General features: G+C 40.9%; 1 protein-coding gene across 1 annotated transcript in view; it reads right to left on the bottom strand.

The window, feature by feature from the left end:
* Positions 1 to 13,468, bottom strand: part of LOC103177344 (tolloid-like 1) — a 157,541-nt gene that overhangs the window by 65,583 nt on the left and 78,490 nt on the right. The gene's annotated exons all lie outside the window — the stretch shown is intronic.

Consider the following 13,468-nt stretch of genomic DNA (forward strand, 5'->3'; position numbering starts at 1 on the left):
AAAAGCAAGAAAAGTATTGAATATGAATCCTATTCTTCACCTGGCCAGTTTCAACTGCAAAGGTAAATGGTGACACCAAACAAACAGAAAAAAAAGACAACTACAACATGACCCCAAACTTTGCAAAGCCCCGATTCATTAAAATTTGAAGTGTTATTGTTTTCAGCATTGCAAAAAACAAGGTATCAATACTTATCCTGTATATCTTTTGTTAGTCCTTCCACTAACTTGTCCATTCCTGCTCTCTTCTATCACAACATCCATCCAGGAGATAAAGTAAGGCAAGGTAAATTCCTGCATTTGATAGAGCGCCTTACACGTCAGGACACGTCTCAAAGAGCTTCGCAGGATTTTACTGTCAATTTGCAGGAATAACATTGATATAGCGCCTTTCACATGAGATAGTGAGAAAGGCTGAGTATTCACATCAGGTGCAGGCTTCTGCCGCATTTTCAACCAGTCATTGAAACTGTGCCTGGTTAATCCATTTAATCAATACAGTAAAAATAAGTTTCAAATGAAATCCTATCCATTTACTTAAAGCAGCCAAATGGAGAATACATGCAAGCTTTTGTCAGCAAATGATGTATTGTTTTTTGCTGCTGTGGAAAAATAATGTAATGTAAACATGGGGAAGAGGTGGTTTTATGTGGCGATTCCCCTACAAATAGCCTTTTACTAATGATTAACCAGACCAGAGGTTTCAGTTTGCTGACAACTATCAGCCTATGCTGAAAAAAAATTCCATTTGGTATAGCGTCTTATCTCATCAGAAGGGCATCTCAAAGCACTTCACAGGATTTATTGTGAAATGGAGTGACTGTGTAGGCAAATGAGACAGTACAATTGTGCACAGCAATGTCCACAAACAGCCATGGAGTGAGTGACCAATTTTATTTGGGGGACTGTTGGCCAGAACACTGGGAGAAACTCCTTTCTCTTTTTGAATAGTGCCATGGGATCTTTGATGTCCACCTCAACGGGCAGACGGGACCTCAGTTTAGCATCTCATCAGAGACTCAAAGAATCAATGAAAAGTGCATTCCACTTGTTTGTCAGAACACCGTCACAACTGAATGTATAAACAACAACAACATTTAGCTCACATGAACATGATTCATTTGAAACACTTTGAGGTCCTCCTCATGTGAAAGGCACTATTTCAGTTCTCTGGCTTCAGAAACCAGCTTGTTCTCTTACTACAATATTTGGAATAGCTTTAACTGTGGTGCAAGGGCAGCACACGGCAGTGGAAGAAAAGAAAAACAATTAGCTGTCATTGGTGACAATGCTTTTTAACTGCCTTGAGTTACAATGGCATGTCTCTCCTGGTATTACTAAAGCTTCTGATTTTTGTTTTTAATCGATAACAAATGAAAAACCACTGTCCATATACAAAAAAATGAAATCGGTGTCCATCCAATAAACACTGAAAAATCACCATAAATGTTACATTTATGTCATGACACGACCTGCACATGCGTAACTCTCGCTCTCTGGCCACCACTCTCTCTGCTGATACATTTGTGAGAGGGAGGCACTGCGCATGCATAAGGACACCTCTCTCAACAACAACGACTTGCATTTATATGGTACCCTTCACGTGGGGAAGTGTCCCAGAGCACTTGACAATGGCGGAGTCTGACAGCAAGCCAAGGGGAGAGTGAGGTGACTGTAACAACAACAACAAAATTACATTTATAGAGTGCCTTTCACGTCAGGAGGACGTCCCAAAGCGCTGAACAATCAGGTGTTGGGGCCTGAACATGGGGGATGGGGGTGGTGTAGGGGTGAAGGAAGGTACAGAGGTGGGAGGGAGACCAAAGGCACGGTCGAAGAGAAGGGTCTTGAGACCGGCCTTGAAGGAGGCAAGGGAGGAAGCGAGGTGAAGGGACCATAGGATGGAGTTCCAGAGTGTGGGGGCAGAAAGGCTGAACGCACGGCCACCGATGGTAGAGCGAGTCGGGCAGGAGACATGGAGTAGGCTGGAGCCTGATGAATGGAGGGAGCAGGCAGGTTGGTAGGGAGTCAGCAGGTCAGAGAGGTAGTATGATCAAAAAGGTCAAGGCAGGATTTGACCAGAGCCAAGGAGTATGGCTTCCGCCTTGCTGACATTCAGCCGCGGGAATTTGGGCTCACCAGAGACTCATCAAACAAGCTGACAGGACATCATTGGGAGTCGCGGGGAGGAGGAGAAGTAGATTTGGGTGGAAGTTGACCCCATGTTTACGGTTGACATCGTCAAGAGAGGGCATCTCCCTTCCATGTCGCAGGCTGAATCTTCTTATTATTAGTAAATGAAAGTCCCGAAACCCCCCAATTTTTAGAACTCAAAAATTGCTAAAAGAAAATCCCCCAAAATGAAATCTCAAACCCCCCAAAAAAATTCAATATTAAAATACTTAATCCAAACTTGGTATAACACCATTATTTAGTGATTTGGGGGGTTAATCTGCCGTGGTTTGCCAACACTGGAGGACTTTTTGTTTGATGCTTATGATGAAAAAGCAAACACTCCTCCTCCTAGTTAGTGTCCTTGTCAGTAGGGGAAAACAGCCTGCAGGTGAAAGCTCACTTCCCATGTGTTGATGAACAATAATAAGCCAGCGTGAACAGCTCTGAGTTAATTTGTCCATTTCAAAGCTTCTAGATTTGTTTCACTCTTTGCCTTGAACAGAATGCTCTTTCTCCACCCTGCTCCCACCAAGATTTGATATGCCTTGTTTCAATGGAAGTTCTTGTTCTGATGCAGAACGAGGATTAATTCTTGTCTCAAATAGTAGAATACTGTGTACTTTAACTACAAATGCGCAATTGTGATCATCCTCACCACTTTTTTTAAAAAAAACTTCTGATAGTTTTCACCACCCCAAAGCCATTGGACTTATTTTTCCCTCTGTTGACAGATGCATCCATAAGCATCCTCTTGTACTTTGTGTGAGCTTTGATAGTGAGTGTTAGTGGACTACTCACACACGGGACATTCCTGTGGATCATATCCTTCCTTGCATAATGTTTTCTCTCTCTCTTTCACACACACACACATCACACACCCAACCATATGCAGGCACCTTCCAGCAGGAATCTGTGGTTAGCAATTGGAAACAGAAATCCTGGCTGATTTTTACTTCCTTTGCTCTGAGGCCAATTCTAGCATTCCAAATTGCTACCTGGTTGAGATCAGCTAATTCAAAAACACCTGGGATTATAATATGTAACCTTCATGGGTTGACTTGTTCTGAACTAGACAGTGCTTTTATCCACCTGACTAACACGTAAGATGTCAGATTTTTTCAGGCCTTTATCTGAAGTCATGCTGGGAGAAATTACTGTAATGACACCTCAGTAAATTAGAGGAACTTTGGTTGGGAACATCTCTGAGCTTTTCTACTCAACAATATGCATTAAACACCACAATACCATACTACAGTAACCTATGTAGTTCGATTCTGCTTAAGCAACAGGAAAAGTCTCATCCAAATGAAGTATTTCCTCTTGTGAAAATAACAACGTGTAATTCAATTTTATAGTTATTTCAGGATTCCACATCATGTGATAAGAAATGCATAGACAGCATCCAAACCCACAATTGGTGTGGCAAGAATACATCTGCTTATGAAACAACAAGTGCTTTGAGCACTAAAGGGGATTCTTATTTTCTGCACGTCTCCTCCTCCTAAAGCCGTTTTGCCTTTTTNCTTCTTCTTACAGGGGTACAGAGCACTGTTACCACTTTTACTGCCCCAACTGCTGTTCTAATGGGGTCAACCAGCTCAGCACAGAATGGAGTTCAAACTCACTGGATCACCTAGCTGAACTCAGTGAGAAAGGATTTCAATAAGAAACTAACTAAAGAGAGATTAACTAACTCAACATAGACTAGGAACATAGACGCCATAGGAATTAATAGACATTAAAAAAAGACTAGTTCGCCTTCTACCATCCTGGTAGTCGCATGCTACAATAATGGAGATGTTCATAGCAATTAATTCTGTTTGGATCAGTCTACAACAGAGTGGAAAGCTTTGTGAACCTTAGATCCAAAAGTGCCCAACAAGTGATTGAGCCTGGAATCTTCGTCTGAATGGCTCAGCAACTTACGGGATCACTTTATACCAAATTAACTCGAGCACCTTAAATAGTTCACCTGCAGAAATGTTTTGTGCATTGGTAGGTTATTTATACAGTACAAAGGTAAATTGATCTCTGCACTATTTCAATATGGATATAAGTGACGTCTGAATCCAGATCTTTATACATTCTCAATAATCATTTCTCAAATTATATTATAAAATAATTAATTTACAGAACGTAAATTTCACATAAATCACATTTCAAAGTCATTTAGTTCAGTGTTTCTCGGTTGTTTTGATACTAGGAACTGGCTCAGTTTCTTTATAAAGTGCGGACCCAATAGCATACGGATCTGTTAAGGTCCCCCAATCTAACAAGATCTGTGGCATGGACCAACCACAACCAGTCCTCAGACCGGTCATTGAGAAACATTGTTTTTGTCAACTAGGGCTAATGGGCTGTTGTTCTTCAATATTTTTTTCACCATGCTTTTGGTCAATATCATTAATTCTCTCTTCCTGCTCAGTGTTTCCTATAATATTTATTGAGTGCTTCAAGACATTGTTGCTACATAGAAGATGCTATTTAAGTGCAAATTGTTGCTACTCTTTCCCATAATCCTTTTCTATTCTCCTTTTATAACTGTTGAGTTTAAACTGTAATAAAATTAGACAATATGCAGAGCATTATATTATGGACATAATATTTTGTTGGGAGTTATTTACACTCTCTGGAACTCTATCCTGTAGTCTCACCGATTCACTCACTCGATTCCTTGCTCTCAAGGCTGATCGCTTTGACCACACTTTCATCATCTTTCCCCTCCCCACCCACCTCTCAGCTCCAACCTTCAGCTCGGGTGCTCAGCCAATACTATTAAGCACCTTGGGATGTCCTCCTGATATGTTAGATACTATACAAATGTAAACTTATATTGAATTATATTTACTGAAAAACTCACTAAACAATTTGAAAGAGCAGAATACCAAGTTTGCATGTTTCCATTACAAAACATTCAGCCGTATGTCAAAAAATAAATGTGTCTGTAAAACATTAGCAGTACGAGACAGTCCAATCTATACACAGTTCACTGGGAGCTGGGGTGGATTTTAAATGTTCTGATTCTAAACAGTATAAACATAAGATTTTTTTTACTGGAATCTACTGCCAGCTCAATTTAATTTTAAATAATGTCTTTGAGACAGTTGGTTGTCTTGGTTGCCTTAATTCAAGAACAAACATGGCATTTTTAATGAGAATATAAATCCCCAAGTGTAGGCAGAATATTTACCCTTCTTTGTTTACTCTGAGTTTTGTGCCTTATTACGGGACTCTGAACGAATCCATGTGGGCAGACTGAGTGAAGCTGCCTTGTTTATACTGCTGGTTCTAAGCATAGTAGCTCCATAAAGCTAATTATATATTTTTTGGCTCCTATATCCAAGCCCATGCCACTCTGTACATGGGCGGATGTTAGTGCCGGGTTGCATGCGGATGAACATGCAAACGAATACAACAACAAAATTAAATTTTTATAGCGCTTTTACTTCAGAAGGATGTTTCAAGGTGCTGGAGAGTGAAGGGTTTGCACCTGAGCTGGGGATTGGAATCAAGAGGGGTCGAGCATAGGGAGAGGGGGTAGGAGGGGCAAAAGCACAGTCAAAGAGGAAGGTTTTGAGACGGGCCTTGAAGGAGCCAAGGAAGGGGATGAGGTGGAGAGATTCTGGGATGGACTTCCAGAGAGTGGAGCAGAAAGGCTGAAGGCCAGACCACCAATGGTGGGTCGAGTAGGGCAGGGGACTTGGAGCAGGCCAGTCCTGCCAAGTGGAGAGAGCAAACAGGTTGGTATGGTGTTAATAGGCTCCAGAGGTAGAGAGGAGCAAGGCCATGGAGCACTTTAAAAGTGAGGATAAGGATTTTAAACTTAGTCAATGGTGCTAGGCGTGGATGGGGGGATTGAAGAGTTGGGAAGTCCGGCGAGTAGGGAGTTAACAGAATTGAGCCTGGACATCATGAATGTTTGAATCAGGATCTTGGCTGCAGAATGTGTGGTAGGTGGAATGGAGTAGGCAGCAGAAATGTAGCACAGATGATGCTATAACTATAACACTATGCTGCTTCCTCTGTTCACGGGTGTAAGATATGCTCAAAAAAAGAACAGGACTGGCACTCAGAGGTCAGATTTAGGGAAAAGTCAAGTCCACTCCCATTTCTGATTGGGTTGTAAACAGAGATACATTCTACAATTCTAACTTTTCTTCCTGAATAATAATAATTCCTGCTCTCTTGAGCTCCTGGCTACCACATCAGGATCTCTACAGAAAACAATCTCCAGGTGCTGGCTCAAGATAATAAGCAAATAAGCAAAAATTGTCCATTTGCTAACAAAACATACATGACAACAAACTCTATCTAAGTTAACTAAACACAATTTACAGGCAGAGATCTTTGCTCATGTAGACATGCACTCTATTTATATCAGTAAAAAAAGCAGGTTCACAATTGGCATTAAAATACAAAGTGTAAATCACTTGTCATAACAAGCTTGAACAGTCAAGCTGAAGTCTAAAAATACCTCCAGATTGTAAATAAAATTATCATAGGTTCCCATATGATTGAAGGTTCTCCACCTCAATGATTTCCAGATGGGTGAACCTCTGGTTGAGATTTTATCCAATACCTATAACCTTGAAATAAGATTAAAGCAACAGTTTATGGTATGTTCTTTAAGTAATTATTGTATTTTTCCAAAACATGTTGGAAAATATTTCACATACTTCCCAAGCTCTTTGAAAACATCCAAGTTACTATACAGAACTAAAGAGCTAACCAGAGCAGAGTTACAATGGCTGCTTGAACAGATGTGGAGTCCTGTAGCTCAGTGGTTAGAGCACTCGCTTTGCAAGCGAGAGACCTGAGTTCAATTCCAGGCAGGGCGAAACCTTGGGCAAGTTTCCTTACTCCACACGCCTAATAATAATCCCTCCAAAAAAAAAAAAAACAATAATAAATTGGTCATTTTCAATCTACGACTGTTTGTGGGACATTGCTGTGAGCAATTGGCTGCCGCGTTCGCCCACAAGTATACAGTCAATTCACTTTACAGTGTGATCTGTGAAGCGCTTTGGGACGTCCTCCCGACGTGAAAAGCGCTATATCAAATGCAAGGATTATTATTATTATTAGATGTACCTAAAATATATGTGATAAGTAACAATTCTGCCTCAGAGTTTTCCGATGAAATGATTAGCAATACATTTCAAATCAACTCAAATATTATTTTTTAATTAAGGCGAAATGATTGTGGGGTTTTTTCCCCAACAAAGCCATCTGTCTTTCATGTAAAGATAAGGAAATCATTACATAAGTTTTCATCCCTTGCCTTGGTTTGAGCTGAAATCAAATTCAGAAAGGTTTATCCTTCTAGTTTGAAGGAATAAAAACTTGTGCTCTGCAGCATTATAATGCTTGCAAAACTGTGTCTATGGTGTAGGCTGCTTGAGTTACTTCTGAAGAACGTGGATTGCTAACCAAAACACTGACTGGCCAGCGCCTTGGGACGTCCTCCTGTGGTGAAAGGCGCTTTACAAATGTAATTTTGTTGTTGTTGCTAAAGCAATTTGAATTAAAAAATATTTTACTATCTTAAGTTCAATATAAATAATAAAGATTCTAGCTTCAAAGCAATTTCAATGATTGTGAAATATATCCATGGTTTCAGAAGGAAATTTCAATACACTGCCTGTAATACAAAAAAGTCCTTGTATGTCCTGACATAAAAGTGAAATAAACCTTCTTCAGATGACTTTTGACTCAAACAGTACAGTATATGATGATGTATTTCTGTTCATGTCTATTACCCATTACTTTCGCCAGTTCCAAATTTCTCAACAAACCGCTACAGGTCTGCTGAATCTTTTTATTCCTATAATAAACAGTAACAAATGTGTATGGATTACGGTTAGACACAGAAAAACATGGTATGAACCATTCCAGCTTCATTCTTGTCTATTATTGTGATATGTTTGACCCATTAATATCTATAGAGTGCTACTCACATATTATTTATCAGCAATTTTATTTGAGGCACTGTTGGCCAGAGTAGAGGGAGCAAAGGATGACCAGGAGGCCAATGCCAGTCGAGCGGAGACGCTGGCTGGTGAATTGAATTGGGGAGTGAGGAGGTCGGAGAGGTAGGGAGGTGCCAGGGAGTGAATGGATTTGAACATGCTACATACAGGTTACAGCATCAAATTCCTATCTGTGCTGAATCATCTGATTTCATCTAGTGAGGTATTTAGGGTGCTTTTTGTAGGATACTGCTCTGCGCAATTGGCTGCCGCATTTTGCCCACAAAATATACAGTCAATTCACTTTACAGTATACTTTGTGAAGTGCTTTGAGACATCCCAAAGACATGATAAGGCACAATATCAAATGCAAGGATTATTATTATTTCTATCATGTTCAGTGCTCTTGCATCACGGAAAGAAACTCAGTCTGGGTTCCTCGCTACTGATCACTATCCAGAGACCGTACTGTTCGATGCAAGTGTTAGACATCAGAAGGTGAGGTCAGGTTAGCCTATGAGGATAGGCAGGGTGCAATGCCTCCGAGAATCAAACAGCTTGCCATCATTCACTGGGAGCAAAGCTCACAAGCGAATCATTGACTCTTGGGTGGAATACCAGAGGGTGACCAGCACTCATGGAACTTCACCCCAAAAGAAGTAAAATCTCCCTATCCTCCTCCCTTCTCCATGTAGGCTTTGACAGCAATACCTACAAAGTACTTTGAAACATTTGTGCTGGAGATGCTGTGTAAAAATGCAAGAAATATTATTGTTATATTAATTTGAGAGGGTATTTGGATGTAAAAACATATTGATAGGGTCTTACCCTGAAATATTCTTTGTTAAGATAGAACAAAACTAGGTAGTGTTAACACACCATATTCGCCCATACTTTGAGCTTGTATTATTTTCGTAACGTTTAACATGATTTTGTGAGGAACATTTCTTTTCAAAATGCACACAATTTGAAAGAAGCATACAATCCATTTTTGTCAAATTGCATATTTTCTGCACGATTTGTGGTCCATCTATTGTTGCCTGGGAGTAAAATCACTTGCTCGGTGAAGCAGCTGCCTTGTGGCCATGTCATTAAGTGGGTCTATCTGTCAAACAAAATTGCACAAACACCTAAATGGAATCCTTGTCATTGCCCTGAAATTGCACGATGCCTCCCTGGGGACAGACACGTTGCTGCTGATTAACATATCACCAGTCCCTGTCTGTGGCAGTAAGATGAAGTCATGTTAGCAGCAAGTATCAAATCAGCACTCCAAAACTTCCAATGGTTATTCAGTTCTTACAAAGTAAGTAAAACCCACCACAGATCTGTGGAGGCCTTTAATAATGTCCAGAAAAAAAACAAATATGGATTAAAATCTTTGTGATTTTCTTGCTGTCGCTTAAGAGGAAATTTGTTTTGCCCACAAAATATAAAGTCAATTCACTTTACAGTATATTCTATGAAGCACTTTGAGACTCCTCGAAGATGTGATAAGGCTATATCAAATCCAATGATTATTATCATACAAATGCTTTCCCAATGCAATGCAGACACAATTCCATATTAAGATTTCAAGGCCTACAAACCAAAGCTCAAGAGGAAGATACTCCAAAAAAAAAGTTTCACTCATCTCGTGATGTTGGTGACACTGACAATGTAGGCATTTATAGGTCACTCCTTGTTGCCCTGACTGAGTGGCTTATTAGCCCATTACAGAAAGCATGAAGAGCCAATAATAAAGCGTGGGACTGGAGTTACACGTTTGCTTGACTGGGTAAGCATGGTAGATTTCCTTCCCTGAAGGACATTGGATATTTGCAATATGAGGTTCAAGTATATTGCATCATTTACTAATATAATGATAACAATCTTTGCATTTGGTATAGCAGGGAATCATCCCCTTCAGGTCCTGTTAACCCTGCAAGCCAAAGCCCCAATGGGTAGGGTGGTCCTAGTTGGACAAGCAGTGGGAAGCTTCCCAGAAAGCGATATCAATGCCAAGATTTGCGGTTTTAGCTGGTCAGACTCTAGTATTACCCCATTCTGGGGTCCTCAAGCCTGGGCTCTTGCCATTCTGCGCTAATACTTTCCGGAATTAGGTAAGCCGGATGCATCCTTCCAGGGAGAGAGAGCGCATTCCATTCCAACAATCTATCTCTAGGATTTCCATCGTATGTGGGATGCATGGAATTCTCAATTTGGTTTGGATACTCTTAAGCATGGTGATGGTTTCCGCATGTGTCAGACACCGGGCTGACCAAAACCATAGCAGTCAACTGCTGTTGTGAATTGAGTGAACAAATTACGTGATACTTGCTGCAAACATGACTGCTGTGTTCACCTAAACATGCACAATCATTACACTTTTCAGTATTTCCTGTGAAGTGCTTTAAGACATTCGCTGACGTTAAAGATGCTATATCAAACCTAAAGCTTATTATTTTAAAAGTCTGTGAATTTACAGATTAGGAGAAAGCAGCCTTTGATCTGCCAACAAGCCAATTATAACCGGATAGAATCTCCACCAGAAAGTCACAATAGACTAATCATTGTATCTGTAAAGAACATGCACTTTCAGCTATTTAATAAAATCCTTACCATGATATAATCGGGATGAAATCCAACCTTCTCAAGCAACTGAGATCCTGATGCATAATCTACAGTTCGAACTAAGTAAAACTTACAAATAATAATAAATAATAATACTAGCATTTGATTTAATCTTATCACGTCTTCGAGACATCTGACAACGCTTCACCGAATATACTGTAAAGTGAATTGACTGTATATTTTGTGGGCAAAATGCAGCAGCCAATTGGATTGAGTGAACAATTCATTATTTATTTTTAAAATTGAAGAGATTATTAACTGAAGAAAAGCGATCCATCAATCGACTAACAACTGGGTTCCTACTCCATGCTAGATAAACAGAAACGTGTGGAGTAAGGAAATTTGCTTAACGTTTCACAAGGCCCGGGAATCGAACCCCGGTCCTCTCTCTTGCGAGGCAAGTGCTCTAACCACTAAGCTTCAGGACTCCACAATGGTCACTTTCTGAGGTGGAGTAAATTATATTTACTTTTAAAAAAAGTGCTTAGTTAATGAAAGGGTTCATCCCTGTTTTCAACATTTCATCTGAATGAAAAGTGAGTGAAAAACTGAACAAAATGAAAAATGAGTTCTCCTGGTGTCCAGGCTGATAATCCTCCAGATAAAATTGATCATTTCATGGCTGTTTGTAGGTCATTGTTGTGTGCAAATTGCCTACTGCATTCCCCTATAAAAATACAGTCTCTACAGCAAATCCTGTGAAGCATTTAGACTTCTCAACGATGTGATAAGGCACTATAACAATTGCATGTATTATTATTTTTTTAAGTGTGGAAAACAGAATGGTGATACTGTGTGTGTTTAATAAAATGCCATGTGTTTCTCAAATATGCTTTCTAACAACACAGTGATAGAAATGTATTTGTAAATTTGTTTTGCAAAGCCAGGTTTACTTCCCAACAATGATGCAACTGATCCACATGATCTATGAGGTTAGCACAGCTAATTGTATGAACATATCTCAAACATGACTGAAATAAATCATCAGACAAGCTTGCGTTTTGTGGGCATGCATTATGCCAAGAGAAGCGAGTTTCCTGGTTCATTGTTAAAGCTTTGAAACACATCTGCAGTCAGTTTTTGCTAAGTGCCATAACATTTGTATATAAAAGACCAGATTTGTAATGAACTTGTTACTGTAGCATTCACATCTTGGAACAATTTGATGACAAAAGAGTATTGTTGAAAGCACAGCCTCAAGACATTTGCCATATAAATCCTCTTTTTTGTTGTTTGCTGCTTTATAAATGTTGAGTATCAAATGATCTGTAATGTGTTCCTTCTTTTCACGGCTACCAATTAGAACTTTTCAAGGTTTTGCTGCAATTTCACAATTCTCGACTTGTTCTATCTTGTGACTGTTTTGGATAATGTCAATGCCAGCCACACTGCTGCATTATTCCCAGCAATGACATTGAGCTCATATTGAACCATATCGTGTTGATGCAATGGTAAGGAAAATATTTGAACTTTTTATTTAAATTATAAAACTTGCAATAATTCACAGCTTTGTTTCAGTTCATCAAGAAGTTTGTGACAAAGGTAACATCCTTGTTTTCTAAATAAATTATCGTGATAAAGTAAGTTTTCTTCTACACTACACTCCTCAAAATCTACCACTCCACTCTAGCCTCGGCCAAATCGTCCTTCTACTCCAGGATAAACCTGGAGGCGAAGGACAACCCCAACTTCTGTTCTCTACCACATCCCAACTCCTCCATCCCCCCGCCACCCCGCGCAGGTCATCTCCTCCAACCTTCACTGCGAGGAGATGCTGGATTTCCTTGAATCCAAGATCAAGGGAATTCGCTCCGCGGTCACTTCCCATCCAACAACCACCCACTACCCACCACTTCCCTCCCACACTCCGACTCCTATGCATCCTCCCCTACACACCTTCGTACCCGTTTCCCCACCCTCTGTCACCAAACTCATCCTATCCCTTAAACCCACCACCTGCTCCCTTGACCCCATCCCCACTCCACTCCTTATCTCCCAGCTCCACCTCCTTGCCCCACATATCACAGACATCGTCAACCTGTCCCTCTCCTCTGGCTCTATTCCCATTCCCTTAAAAACTGCCACCATCACTCCCATCTTAAAAAAACCCTCCCTTGATGCGTCGCAGCTATCAAGCTACCGGCCCATCTCCAACCTCCCCTTCCTGTCCAAGGTCCTGGAACGAGTTGTCGCCTCCCAGCTGCGCTCTTTCCTCTCCAACCATTCACTATTCGAACCCCTTCAGTTGGGTTTCCGTGCTGCCCATAGCACAGAAACTGCCCTGATCAAGGTCACCAATGACATCCTGACCATCTTTGACCAGGGCTCCCTCTGCCTCCTCGTCCTCCTCGACCTATCGGCAGCATTCGATACGGTCGACCACGCTATCCTCCTCCACCGCTTGTCCTCCCACCTCAACCTTCAAGGCCCTATCCTTGAGTGGTTTAGGTCGTACCTCTCCCAACGTCTCCACTTTGTCTCCACAAACGGCTTTTCCTCCAGGCCCCGCACTGTCTCGTGCGGTGTCCCTCAGGGCTCTGTCTTCGGTCCCCTCCTCTTCACCCTCTATATGCTCCCCCTTGGTGACATCATCCGCAGACATGGGGTTAACTTCCACATGTATGCGGATGACACCCAACTCTACCTTTCCTCCTCTACCCTCAACTCCACGACTACCGATGTCCTGACAGTCTGCCTGTCTGACATCGAGT

This window comes from Callorhinchus milii, unplaced genomic scaffold, assembly GCF_018977255.1.
Source record: "Callorhinchus milii isolate IMCB2004 unplaced genomic scaffold, IMCB_Cmil_1.0 Scaffold1, whole genome shotgun sequence".
Classification (NCBI taxonomy): Eukaryota; Metazoa; Chordata; class Chondrichthyes; order Chimaeriformes; family Callorhinchidae; genus Callorhinchus; species Callorhinchus milii.